The sequence below is a fragment of the Spermophilus citellus genome, assembly GCF_964194105.1.
Source record: "Spermophilus citellus genome assembly, chromosome: 11".
NCBI classification, from domain to species: Eukaryota; Metazoa; Chordata; class Mammalia; order Rodentia; family Sciuridae; genus Spermophilus; species Spermophilus citellus.
The window spans coordinates 45,259,539-45,274,839 of record NC_138192.1 but is presented as its reverse complement, the minus strand read 5'-3'; positions in this window follow the sequence as shown (position 1 = coordinate 45,274,839).

The window sequence follows — 15,301 nt, the reverse complement described above, 5'->3', positions numbered from 1 at the left end:
ATATATTGTTATGGCAATGAAACTAAGTAAATGAAATGAAGCACGAAGATGATTTTAGCATGCCATGTAAAGACTGGAAGCCAGGTGAGTGGTCATCATTCTGATCACACACCTGATGTAAAATTTATTTTATTAGGAAAATTTATTTCATTAGAAATTCCACTGTCAAACAAAAGATTAAGACATATAAATGTTTAAATTTTCCCAAGTGTGGATATTTTTAACTTTCAAATAACACGTTTGTACAATCAGAAGACTTTCAGGTTGCTGTTAATCAATGATTTCCATCCTGTATAATGTTATAGTTTGTTTCTTATCAGAAAAATGTCTACAAAATGCTTTTCCTGTCTCGGGATTGTCTGGTGTTGTTGTTGTATTGCTGCTGTTTTGTGGCAGTGTGAGTTGAGAATACATGAAGACAGCATATAAGAGGAGAGCTGGGAACACCCATGTGGAGGAGGATTCTTATTGAGCAGTATGGTCTCCATATTGTTTAGAGGTTAAGATAGCTTCTTAAAAACTGTTACAACATTCTGAGAGTTTGGGCAACCACAGATAGCATTCCATTTCAATTCATGAATGAAAATACTGAAAGTTTAAAATTTTAAGACAGAGTTGCTTGTTAACAAATTCTGTTTTCCTGGATCACATTTGTTCTCAGCCCAGTATTTTCTTTTCCTTTTAGTAATAGTAACATAGTAGGTGTCCTCCAGTGTTTCAATGGTAGAAGATCTAAGTCTGTATAGTCCTTTGTAAATTAGGGGAAGACTGAACTCCTGTACATTTCCAATATTATGCTTTTTTAGCAGGTAACATAGCAATGATAGAATAAGCCTTTACATTCCTCTCTGTTACTTATGCTTTCTTCTCGATCTGACAGTAGGAGCCAGTATACTGAATTTAATGGGCAGCTGGACACCAAGTAATTTATATCCTAACTGAAATCTATTTTTAATGTAATTAATTTCACCCTTTACAAATACTGCCAAATATATAACCAAGAAATTCAAGTATTTGCATTGGCTTATAATAAACAGACATCATAATTTACCAAAACTTTTTCTTGAGGAATTATCTTTGCCCATACATTCTCTTTCTTTCTCTTCCTGCACCCCCCCACCACTTTATTCAAATAAGTTTTTCTTGTCCAAAAACTTCCTTTTTTATGTTTTATTTTACCCCAATCAATCTGAATTCGAATGACTTAACTCAATCTCAATCTCTTATCAATATATATATATATATACAATTTTTTACCTTGGTTTACATGAGCTTCCTGTTCACAATCCAAATAGTGGCTAATAAAATTTTAAAATTTTCACCACAGCCCATCACTATTTGCCTATGAGTAGGAGTTTTCCACTTTGTTGGAGTGGCCCTGCCATCCTCCAAGCGGTCCTTGTTGGAGCGGCCAACCAGTCCTCTGAGTGGTCCTTTTTTGGGGGGGTTCCTGCTGTCCTCTGAGACTGTCTCAGGATCATGTAGTGTTTTCACGTGCCTTTTTCTCCATACCAGGAAGTAACCTGTATGCCTGTTGCTGATGGAAACAAAACTTCCCACCAGAAATCAGATGTGGCAGCTGGAAAAATGTGTCTCATATTAGGGAAATGTCACACACTAATATCTATGGCTTCATATCATGAAAGGTCACTGTTATCATGGTTCCCTAATGTTTGACTATTGAATCCTTTTACCTTCATTTCCATACCTACAAAATGAAGTGTTAAAAAAGGAAAACCCAAGATGACAACAGCTTGCTTTGACCTGTCAGGTAACCTTATGTTGGAGTGTAGGGGTTAGATAGGTATTTTACCTCTTATTTCATTTTAATCTGTATATATTTTGAACTTTATTAATGTATCAGTTTGCATACTTATTGACTTTGTGTTCTCAGTAAAATGCAAACCACATTGGAGCAGGAACCCTACCTGTCCGTCCGATATTCTGTCTCCTTCATGCAGCTCTATTCCCACATACAATATTTGAGCAGGCATATAATAAATGCTATGGACATTACTATTCAAAAAGGGGGAAAAATTAAGGGCACTTCTTTCATAGCAATTCTGAAACCTAGTCAGGAATATCTTGCCAGTTCCTTGATTCAGGCTCAGTATCACACTTTGAAATTGTATTTTCAAAGTGTATTTGTTAGGGCACTATAATTATTCGTGATGCTGGGGTTCATTGCAACACATCCATACATGCACATAATATAATTTTCCATATTTGATTTTACTGTATTTCCCCTTCCCCTCTCTTTTTTCTTTGAAGTTTTTCTTGATAGATCCTTATTCTACCTCTAGAGATCCTGGTTTCAGCCTTTGAGTCCATCTTCCTTTTCCTGAAGAAATGAACCTTGTAAATTAGTTCCAATTTACAAGTACCTTACACAGCCATCTTCCAGTGCAAATTACTTATAGAATCCCAAGGCACCTTTTCAGTTTGTACTTTATCTGTTTCTTCCAGAACAATCTCATACAATTGCTTTTAAAAAATGTATTGGCTTCTGGGGTGGGGATATAGATTAGCTGTCAAGTGCTTGCTGAGTATGCGTGAGGCTCTGGGTTTGATCCCCAACAAATATATATATATAAATATATATATTTATATATTAAATATATATATATATATATATATATATAAATATATTTATATATATATAAATATATATATATATATATATATATATTTATATATATATATATATATATAAATATATAAATATGCTGATTCCAGTAGCAAAGCCATCTGAAAGTCCTCTAAAAATAAAGAAAAAGATGTATCAGTTTCTTGTGATTCAATTTATAATCCATTCTTTTTTAAAAAAAATATTTTTTTTAGTTATACATGGACACAGTATCTTTGTTTATTTGTTTTTATGTGGTGCTGAGGATCGAACCCAGTGCCTCACGTGTAAGAGGCAAGCGCTCTGCCACTGAGCAGCAGCCCCAGCCCCTATAATCCATTCTTTAGATAAACATACCTCCACAAATGTCTTCTAAGTAAGTATTTTTCAACCTTGGACTCCCCATGTGTGCACCATGCCACAATGACCCCAAGCTTCTTAGAAACTTTACTTTATAATGTAAATAATTTTTAAGGCATACTATGAAGATATTTAGAATACATTTTGTCTATTTCCAAAGATCTGTATTAATTTTAAATATTTCTGGGTACTACTAAGAATCTTACAGGCTTTAGCCTATATTTCATCTCTTCCTGATACCATTTCTTAATTTGACAATAATTTGCCATTTGGAACATCTGGGTATGAGAAGCATTTAATCTTCCAATCCAGCAAGCATGCCTTATTTTTAATTCTTTCAAATGTTCCTGTGGTCATGGAGATCTAAGAACACATATCTGATTCAAATAATTCCATAAATAGAAATGAAGTTTTGGGCTGGGGATGTGGCTCAAGCGGTAGCGCGCTCGCCTGGCATGCGTGTGTCCCGGGTTCGATCCTCAGCACCACATACCAACAAAGATGCTGTGTCCGCCGAGAACTAAAAAATAAATATTAAAAATTCTCTCTCTCTCTCTCTCTCTCTCTCTCTCTCTCCTCTCTCACTCTCTCTTTAAAAAAAAATAGAAATGAAGTTTCAATAATGGTACTCATGAAACAGTAAAACTGCAGTACTCTTGGGATTCTTCTGATCATTCAGATCTCAGCTCAAATGTTCCCTTCTCACAAGCATCTTCCCATGCTGAATGGTCTCCCTCAAACTTACTTTACCATTTAATAATTGCATGTAATAATCATTTCAATATAAGATTACCTAATAGTGTTGCTTTTTCTCAATAGAACCAGAGATCAGGTACCTTGCTAGTATTTTTTCACTACTCTATACTCAATATCAAGCATGGTGTTGGGCACAACATGGGAACATAAAAAACATTTGTTAAATTAATGACTATGCAAGATGCACTAGAAGGATTGACCATGCCATCAAGAGGTATATAATGTATAAAGAAGAGATTACATTTTATATTTAACTGTTTATAGTAGGAGCTAATTGGTGAAATATATGAATTAATCTATGTGGTCTGAGTCTACCTAGAAAACTTAAAAATCTAATTTCTTCAAGCAACTGAAATATATGGGTATACAAGACCTTGTGTAGAACCATAGCTATTTTTTTTATCACCCATAGGTAGCCAACAACTGACTTTAATGTAAAAATTATTTTCTTTGGATCACATGTTAGAAACAGCCTAATGGGCTTGTAGGAACCTTATCACTCCTAGCTGCGAACGTTATTATTTTCTGTAATTTTCTGGAGACAGCTATATTTGCCAAAAGATTATAATCATTATTGTAAAAATGCAATTTATCTTCCATATTGTTAAATTTTTATTATAAATATAATACATATTCATTATGAAAATTATGAACAGAAAAGACTATTTTATCTTTTTGTATTTTATATATATATATATATATATATATATATATCATCTACTTATCTGTCAATCTATTTATGTAATCTATCTGCTCATCCATCTATTTTACTATGTACATTTGGACTTATAATAAACAGATATATTCATGAAATATTATAAAGTGTTTAATTTGAATCCTACCCAAAACACAAATTGTGAGTAAATTAACTATTTTAAGCCATTACTTTTGGAGACCATTTCAAATTCTAGAGTCTCAACTTCTTTGTAAGTTGGTCATTTGCCAATTTATTTGGATATCAAAAAGCAATAATTAGACGCGCCTGCAGGGTAGGCGGACCTGCGACCCACCAGCAGAACAGGTCCAGCGGCCTGCTGAGGGGCAGGCCCGCCCCCTCCCCTAGTGCCTGCAAGGTAGGCGGACCTGCGACCCACCTGCAGGTCAGGCCCAGCAACCTGCAGAGTGACAGAGCTGCCGCACGCGCCTGCAGGGTAGGCGGACCTGCGACCGACCGGCAGAGCAGACCTAGCGGCCCGCCAGTGTGGTAGACAGATCACCCCAATTGGAGGAGGATCACAGCCACTACCTGCCCTGCAAGGGAGATTTTTCAACTATACAAGAGCAATATAAATAAATAGAGGGAAAATCTCAAAAACACAACAGTTTCACCAAGCAGAAAGAAACGCGAGCAGTATGAAAAGACAAGGAAAGAAAGGACCACAAGCAATGCAGGTCAACTCAACTTTAGAAGAGGTAATAGCTGCAACAGATGGAATGTCAGATAAAGAGTTCAGGATATACATGCTTCAGATGATCTGGAGTCTCAAGGAAGACATGAGACAGCAAAATCAGACAATGAAAGATCACTTTGACAAGGAACTAAATAAACAAATCCGGGAAGCAAAAGATCAATTACACAGGGGGATAGAGGTAATAAAAAACAAACAAATAGAAATCCTAGAAATGCAGGAAGCAATAAACCAACTTAAAAACTCAGTTGAGAATACGATCAGCAGAGTAGATCACTTAGAAGATAGAACATCAGACAATGAAGACAAAGTATTTCAACTTGAAAAGAACATAGACAGCTCAGCAAGACTGCTAAGAAACCATGAGCAGAACATCCAAGAAATATGGGATAACATTAAAAGACCAAACTTAAGAGTCATTGGGATACAGGAAGGCACAGAGCTCCAAACCAAAGGAATAAACAATCTTTTCAATGAAATAATACGAGAAAACTTCCCAGACTTGAAGAATGAGACAGAATCCCAAATCCTAGAAGCCTACAGGACGCTGAATGTGCAAAATCATAAGAGATCCACACCTAGACACATTATAATGAAGATGCCCAACATACAGAATAAGGAGAGAATTTTAAAAGCTACAAGAGAAAGGAAGCAGATTACATTTAGGGGTAAACCAATCAGGATAACAGCTGATCTCTCAACACAGACTCTGAAAGCTAGAAGATCCTGGAGTAACATATTTCAAACACTGAAAGAAAATGGGTTCCAACCAAGAATTGTGTATCCGGCGAAATTAAGCTTCAGGATGGAAGATGAAATTAAAACCTTCCACGATAAACAAAAGTTAAAAGAATTTGCAGCTAGAAAACCATCTCTTCAAAAAATCCTTGGCAAAACATTACAGGAAGAGGAAATGGAAAATAACAATGAAAACCAACAGTGGGAGTAGGACAGTAAAGGGGGGAAAGTAATCAAAAAGGAAAACAAATCAGGTTTAGTAACATTAATAAACAAATATGGCTGGGGACTGGGGATGTGGCTCAGGCGGTAGCGTGCTCGCTTGGCATGCATGTGGCCCGGGTTCGATCCTCAGCACCACATACCAACAAAGATGTTGTGTCTGCCAAGAACTAAGAAATAAATATTAAAAGTTCTCTCTCTCTCTCTCTCTCTCTCTCTCTCTCTCCTCTCTCACTCTAAAAAAAATATATGGCTGGAAGAACAAACCATATCTCAATAATAACCCTTAATGTTAATGGCTTAAACTCACCAATTAAGAGACACAGGCTAGTTGAATGGATCACAAAACAAGACCCAACAATATGCTGCCTACAGGAGACGCATTTGATAGGAAAAGATATACATAGACTGAAGGTGAAAGGTTGGGAAAAATCATATCACTCATATGTACTGCGGAAACAAGCAGGAGTGTCCATACTCATATCAAATAAAATAGATTTCAAGACAAAGTTAATCAAAAGGGATAAAGAGGGACACTACATACTGCTCAAGGGAACCGTACACCAACAAGACATAACAATCATAAATATATATGCCCCAAACAATGGTGCAGCTATGTTCATCAAACAAACTCTTCTCAAGTTCAAGAGTCTAATAGACCACCATACAATAATCATGGGAGACTTCAACACACCTCTCTCACCACTGGACAGATCTTCCAAACAAAAGTTGAATAAGGAAACTATAGAACTCAATAACACAATTAACAACCTAGACTTAATTGACATATATAGAATATACCACCCAACATCAAGCAGTTACACTTTTTTCTCAGCAGCACATGGGTCCTTCTCAAAAACAGATTATATATTATGTCACAGGGCAACTCTTAGACAATATAAAGGAGTAGAGATAATACCATGCATCTTATCTGACCATAATGGAATGAAACTGAAAATCAACGATAAAAGAAGGAAGGAAAAATCATGCATCACTTGGAGAAAGAACAATAGGTTACTGAATGATCAATGGGTTATAGAAGACATTAAGGAGGAAATTAAAAAATTCTTAGAGATAAATGAAAACACAGACACAACATATCGGAATCTATGGGACACATTGAAAGCAGTTCCAAGAGGAAAATTCATTGCATGCAGTTCATTCCTTAAAAAAAGAAAAAACCAACAAATAAATGATCTCATACTTCATCTCAAAATCCTAGAAAAAGAAGAGCAAAACAACAGCAAAAGAAGTAGAAGGCAAGAAATAATTAAAATCAGAGCTGAAATTAATGAAATTGAAACAAAAGAAACAATTAAAAAAATTGATAAAACTAAAAGTTGGTTCTTTGAAAAAATAAATAATATGGACAGACCCTTAGCCATGCTAACGAAGAGAAGAAGAGAGAGAACTCAAATTACTAGCATACGGGATGAAAAAGGCAATATCACAACAGACACTTCAGAAATACAGAAGATAATCAGAAATTATTTTGAACCCTTATACTCCAATAAAATAGAAGATACTGAAGGCATAGATAAATTTCTTAAGTCATATGATCTGCCCAGATTGAGTCAGGAGGATATAGACAACCTAAACAAACCAATAACAATAGAGGAAATAGAAGAAACCATGAAAAGACTACCAACCAAGAAAAGCCCAGGACCGGATGGGTATACAGCAGAGTTTTACAAAACCTTTAAAGAGGAACTAACACCAATACTTTTCAAGCTATTTCAGGAAATAGAAAAAGAGGGAGAACTTCCAAATACATTCTACGAGGCCAACATCACCCTGATGCCTAAACCAGACAAAGACACTTCAAAGAAAGAAAACTACAGACCAATATCTCTAATGAACCTAGATGCAAAAATCCTCAATAAAATTCTGGTGAATAGGATTCAAAAACATATCAAAAAAATTATACACCATGATCAAGTAGGATTCATCCCTGGGATGCAAGGCTGGTTCAATATACGGAAATCAATAAATGTTATTCACCACATCAATAGACTTAAAAATAAGAACCATATGATCATCTCGATAGATGCAGAAAAAGTATTCGACAAAGTACAGCATCCCTTTATGTTCAAAACTCTAGAAAAATTAGGGATAACAGGATCATACCTCAACATTGTAAAAGCAATCTATGATAAGCCACAGGCCAGCATCATTCTGAATTGAGAAAAATTGAAGGCATTCCCTCTAAAATCTGGAACAAGACAGGGATGCCCTCTCTCACCACTTCTGTTCAACATAGTCCTCGAAACACTGGCCAGAGCAATTAGACGAAAGAAATTAAAGACATAAAAATAGGAAAAGAAGAACTTAAATTATCACTATTTGCAGATGACATGATTCTATATCTAGCAGAGCCAAAAGGGTCTACAAAGAAACTATTAGAGCTAATAAATGAATTCAGCAAAGTGGCAGGATATAAAATCAACATGCATAAATCAAATGCATTCCTGTATAACAGCGAGAAATCCTCTGAAACGGAAATGAGGACAACTATTCCATTCACAATATCCCCCCACAAAAGAGGTGAAAGAGGGCTGGGGATGTGGCTCAAGCGGTAGCGCGCTCGTCTGGCATGCGTGCGGCCCGGGTTCGATCCTCAGCACCACATACAAACAACGATGTTGTGTCCGCCGATAACTAAAAAATAAATATTGAAAAATTCTCTCTGTCTCTCTCTCTCCCTCTATCACTCTCTCTTTAAAAAAACTATGAAAGAGCCAAGTCTTTTAAAAAAAAAAAAAAAAAAAAAAAAGAGGTGAAAGACTTATACAATGAAAACTACAGAACCCTAAAGAGAGATATAGAAGAAGACCTTAGAAGATGGAAAAATATACCCTGTTCATGGATAGGCAGAAGTAACATCATCAAAATGACGATATTACCAAAAGTCCTCTATAAGTTCAATGCAATGCCAATAAAAATCCCAACAGCATTTCTTGTAGAAATAGATAAAACAATCATGAAATTTATATGGAATAATAAAAGACCCAGAATAGCAAAAACAATGCTAAGCAGGAAGTGTGAATCAGGCGGTATAGCGATACCAGACTTCAAACTATACTACAGAGCAATAGTAACAAAAACAGCATGGTACTGGTACCGAAACAGGCGGGTGGACCAATGGTACAGAATAGAGGACACAGTAACCAATCCACAAAACTACAACTATCTTATATTTGATAAAGGGGCTAAAAGCATGCAATGGAGGAAGGATAGCATCTTCAACAAATGGTGCTGGGAAAATTGGAAATCCATTTGCATCAAAATGAAACTGAATCCCTTTCTCTTGCCATGCACAAAAGTTAACTCAAAATGGATCAAGGAGCTTGATATTAAATCAGAGACACGGCGTCTGATAGAAGAAAAAGTTGGCTATGATCTACATACTGTGGGGTCGGGCTCCAAATTCCTCAATAGGACACCCATAGCACAAGAGTTAACAACTAGAATCAACAAATGGGACTTACTCAAACTAAAAAGTTTTTTCTCAGCAAAAGAAACAATAAGAGAGGTAAACAGGGAGCCTACATCCTGGGAACAAATCTTTACTCCACACACTTCAGATAGAGCCCTAATATCCAGAGTATACAAAGAACTCAAAAAATTAGACAATAAGATAACAAATAACCCAATCAACAAATGGGCCAAGGACCTGAACTGACACTTCTCAGAGGAGGACATACAATCAATCAATAAGTACATGAAAAATGCTCACCATCGCTAGCAGTCAGAGAAATGCAAATCAAAACCACCCTAAGATACCATCTCACTCCAGTAAGATTGGCAGCCATTATGAAGTCCAACAACAACAAGTGCTGGAGAGGATGCGGGGAAAAGGGTACACTTGTTCATTGTTGGTGGGACTGCAAATTGATGCAGCCAATTTGGAAAACAGTATGGAGATTTCTTGGAAAGCTGGGAATGGAACCACCATTTGACCCAGCTATTCCCCTTCTCGGTCTATTCCCTAAAGACCTAATAAGAGCATGCTACAGGGACACTGCTACATTGATGTTCATAGCAGCACAATTCACAATAGCAAGATTGTGGAACCAACCCAGATGCCCTTCAATAGATGAATGGATAAAAAAAAAATGTGGCATTTATACACAATGGAGTATTACTCTGCATTAAGAAATGACAAAATCATAGAATTTGGAGGGAAATGGACGAAGAGCTTGAGAAGAAGATTAACATTAAACAGGGATGAGAGGTGGGAGGGAAAGGGAGAGAGAAGGGAAATTGCATGGAAATGGAAGGTGATCCTCAGGGTTATACAAAATTACATATAAGAGGAAATGAGGGGTAAGAGAAGAATAATACAAGTGGAAGAAATGATTTACAGTAGAGGGGGTAGAGAGAGAAGAGGGGAGGGGAGGGGAGGGAAGGGGAGGGGGGATAGTAGAGAATAGGATAGACAGCAGAATACATCAGACACTAGAATGGCAATATGTAAATCAATGGAAGTGTAACTGATGTGATACAGCAATTTGTATATGGGGTAAAAATGGGAGTTCATAACCCACTTGAATCAAATTGTGAAATATGATATATTAAGAAGTATGTAATGTTTTGAACGACCAACAATTAAAAAAAGCAATAATTAGTAAAAAATATATATTAAACAAACACAGGAAATAGAATTCTTAAACACAAATTCCATTTCATCTGATCTTTCTTCAGAAATTAAAATCGTTATTTTCTTGGTCTTCCTTTCATGCTTGAACTTATCTTCATTCATTTTACTATGATACTAATAGGACAATAAGAAAAGCTGAATCAAGACCAATGAGTTTAGGACTATACATAGAAGGAGTGAACCAAGAGTGTCAATCATAGCTCTGACACAGGCTATGCAATTTATAAGATAAGTCAGAGAATAAGTCATTCATCTCTCTTTCTTCTCACTTTGTAAAATGAGTTATTGGACTGTGATGACTGAAGATTTTCCCATATCAAATAACCTATGACATTATGTTGACCTAGAATGCTAGGGAATGAAGTTCCCAAAGGCAGGCTTCTGCTTGATCCAGAGGTAATGTCAATGATGAAACAATGTAACATCCCAGATGGCTACTTTCTGAAATGGTGCTCTACTAATATAAATTAATTTATTTCAGCAAAAGGCTTTTATTCTTAGCAAAATGCTCTTTAAAATGTCATTGCCTAAGGAGTGTGGGTAATTCTGAAAGGATCATGAAGATGAACTGTTCTTGACACTTACAAAATGTGACAATATTATAATATGGAATGAGTACCTCCAAGCTTTTTCCCTTAATTTGTATAGTGTGTGTGTAGTTCCTTTTAACTTGGTTTTAATAAGACTTTAAAAAATGTCCACAAGGCATTGGACTGAATGAAAAGATAATTATTTCCTAAAGTGTTATTATGATATTCATCCAATGAACAAATGTTTAGGGATGTACTTTTCTGCTTTTGTAGTCTGAAAAAATTTCCAAAGGAATTTCAAGTCCAGGATCTTTCATGTCCTTTTCCTTAAAAGTAGTGAATAAAAAATAATACACACACACACACACACACACACACATATAACATAAGTATATATGTAATGATATGTATTATACATGTATACACCTAGTATATGTGTATATATGCAATGATATATATTATATATGCATATAGAATATGCACATATACAATACACAATATAATATGCATATATTTAATATTTAATGGAATATATTATATATGCATATGAAATATAATTATTACATATATATATACAATTCATTACATGCAATTTTTGTCATACATATATACACACATATATACAGATAGAGACAAAGAGAAGGATGCCTTCTATCTCATGATTTTCACAACTCTTTTCAATGCATTAGTTTTTTCCACTTGAATACAATCTACTTTTATGCTATATTTAATTTACTTCACTATGTCTTATGCACCTTTCCAATGTTAGCTGAAACATTCCTTTTGTAACTATAAGGGAAAACTAAACCTAGACATCAGGACACAGATTTGTTAATTTCTTTAGGGAAGTAAGTAGGTCTTATATTTGTCATTAAACAAAACAATTTGTATAAATCACTTTAGATAATTGCAAATGTTTGTAATAGAGTAGAAATAATTCTTAAAAACAAAACTGAGAGGGGACCTTGTACAATAAATTTTAATATGGTAAGAATATAAATTTCATGATTTTGTGTAGTATATGCCATATTTATTTCCAACCATGTTGAAACAAATAGAATAAAATATCAAAACCATTTTACAGCATGTTCATGATAGCAATAATAAACCATATTACAGTAATCTTAATAGGAAAAATTAAAATACTTCCTTTTAAGAAGTATAAAGTAGGGCTGGGGATGTGGCTCAAGTGGTGGCGCACTCTCCTGGCGTGCGTGTGGTCTGGGTTCGAATCTCAGCACCACATACAAACAAAGATGTTGTGTCCAACAAAAACTAAAGGATAAATATTGAAGAATTCTCTCTAACTCTCCCCCTCTCTCAAATCTCTCACTCTCTCTTAAAAAAAAAAAGAAGTATAAAGTATGTGTAATGCCCTTAAAATTGTAATCAACATCTATGTGGCAAATGTAATTGAAGTTAAAAAAAATGAAATCACTTATCCAAGGTTCCAGAGCTAAATAGGTAGAGGTGCTAGAGTTTAAAGACTTTTGGATTCCAGAAAGATCTTAACAAATTTGATCAAATTTTTGTGAGTCATGCACACAAGAATTAACATTTGAAACTTAAACCATCAGTTTTAACCACCTGTTTAAAAGATCTGCCTATAACTGTCGTACCATTTTATATTCAAATCCTTTGGTAATCCTCCCAGCAATTGAGATGGGTGTAACATTTCCACGGCATTGCATCGCTTTTAAGCTGTTCCCTATCCCAGGAGAATTCTATTGAAAAAAATTAGTGAAGAGAAAGAAGACTTGCTGGAGAAGCAATTTGGAAAGGCTTGTTCACTTTCACTATAAGAAAATACAAAACTCATTATTCAAAATGACTCATGCATTAGAAATGGATTTGAAAGAACTGGTACACAAAACAATGAAGCCATTGGTGAATTTCTCAACATAGATTTTTTTTTTTTGGAAATTATAATGTAAAGATACATAAAGCAATGAGAGAAATTATGACAGCACTAAGAACATATCATTATACAGAACTCATGCAAGGAGGTCGTTTTTTTTTTTTTTTTTTTCCTGAGGGTGGAAACCAGTTCGTTCTGGTTACATCTGTATTTAAACATTGCTGTTGCTGGCAGAGTTAACATCATTTCCCTGTTGCCTTATAAATAGTGCTACAAAAAAATGTGGTTTGAACTAATTGGAACCCAGTGGGGAGGAGGGCAAAGCAGACACTGTGACATTTCAACTTGAATATTTCCCAAGCAAGTGTTGTAGCCATTAGAACAAGCTGTTTTCTAAGTCAAGTTTTCTCGCAGTGTTTTCACTCATATTGAAGAAAGTAGCCTCGCACTTCACATAGTTACCCAACAAGCTGAAGGAATAACACCAAAGGAGGAGTGAGAGGCAAGAAGCTCTGGAAACGTGGGAGACCACTTCCAAAATTATAAAAAAAAAAAAAAAGGCAACGTAAAACACAGTCACTCAGGACAAATATCTAAAGGTATTGAAAAATAAGCAATAAAAAAAAATCTTTAGGGGCTGGAGCTATGGTTCAGCAGTAGAACACTTGCCCAGCACATACGAGGTGCTGGGTTTAATCCTCAGCACCATGTAAAAATAAATAAATAAAATAAGGTATTATATATATAAAAAAATCTTCAAAGAACTAAAGACTGACACCCAGAAAAGGAAAGAAAACCAGATAAATTCAATAAGTGCTTTTCATGAGAAAAGTGCCTATAAATCAGCCAGGAATCAGCTAATTAGCCATCAGAAATTATACTAAACTTGCAAATTGGATGGTTAGATTGATCCAGTGGTGTTAGCAGGTCATAATCAATTAATAGTGAACAACTGTCTTCCTTTCCATTGACTAACAAGTTTTTGTTCAGAAGATAAAATCTAATGAGTATTGGATCTGGCACTTACATGTCACAATAAATGTATTCTTTTTTCATCTTGTTCTGTTTCCAGTGTGTTAGAGTTGCATCTTATATGATCAGTGCCACTGGCTGAATGGCCACAGAGGTCATTAGATCCCAGAGACTGTAGGGAACCAACAGGGAGACTTCAGGCTCAGGGAGTCCTCTCTGTCTCTTATTAAAGCCCTTCTCCATTCCCCAGATGACTGGTCTGCTGACAAAGCTCTATCTAGAGAAAAACCTTCCAGGGCAGGAGAGATCAGAATAGGTGGAAACAAGGAAAGAACTTGAAATGAAAGAGCAGGCACTCTGACACAAGACAGAGTAATTTGTGGCCATTTTCCTATTAGTAAGTACTTGTGACTTACAAGAAATACTTAAAAGCTTATTTGAACATCTTCCCATATATTGAGATAATTTATGGAATTGAATGTAAAAAAAAAGTATTAAAATTATAATTGTAAAGTACTAAAGCTATGTACACTGAGTTTCAGTCACTCAAAAATTAATTTGCCTTTCAAATCCAAACAACCTGCTTCTTAGAATTTGAGGTGTTCTATTATTTTTCCGTGTGGATTCTATGATGTCTTATAGAGATGTAACACATGCATCTAGGAAAATTCACATGTTGCATAAAAATGTCAGTATAAAAGTTGGTATAGAATCCTTGTAATCTCCAAGAGAGTGGTCACTCCAGTTTCCTGTTAAGAGTAATCTGGTTTAGGACCAAAGAGTTTCAGGAGGCAGCGGGTGAACACATGGTTGAAATGAGGTAGGCCTGGACATTCAGAGCTGGTTGGCCTCAGGTACTGAGTCCCCCTGTCTCCTGATCTAGCTTATCTCTGTTGTCCTTGAAGTGAACAGCTTCCAGTGTACTGTGGGTGCATCCCATCTGCTCCAGGTCTCTGTTGGTGCACCTAGACTCATTTGTGTCTCAGCCACTGGCCCCCATGTTGTGTGTGAATCCATGTGGGCTTCTAGGATCTACTGGCATTTACACTTCCCTCAGGTCCTCTACTCTAAATTCCTTCAACCTAGATGAGGAATTATTGTGGTTGCTGCTGTTGATTTTGCTGTTCAAAATGAAGTAGTGATAAAGGCCTTTCTCATATATATGAGGTT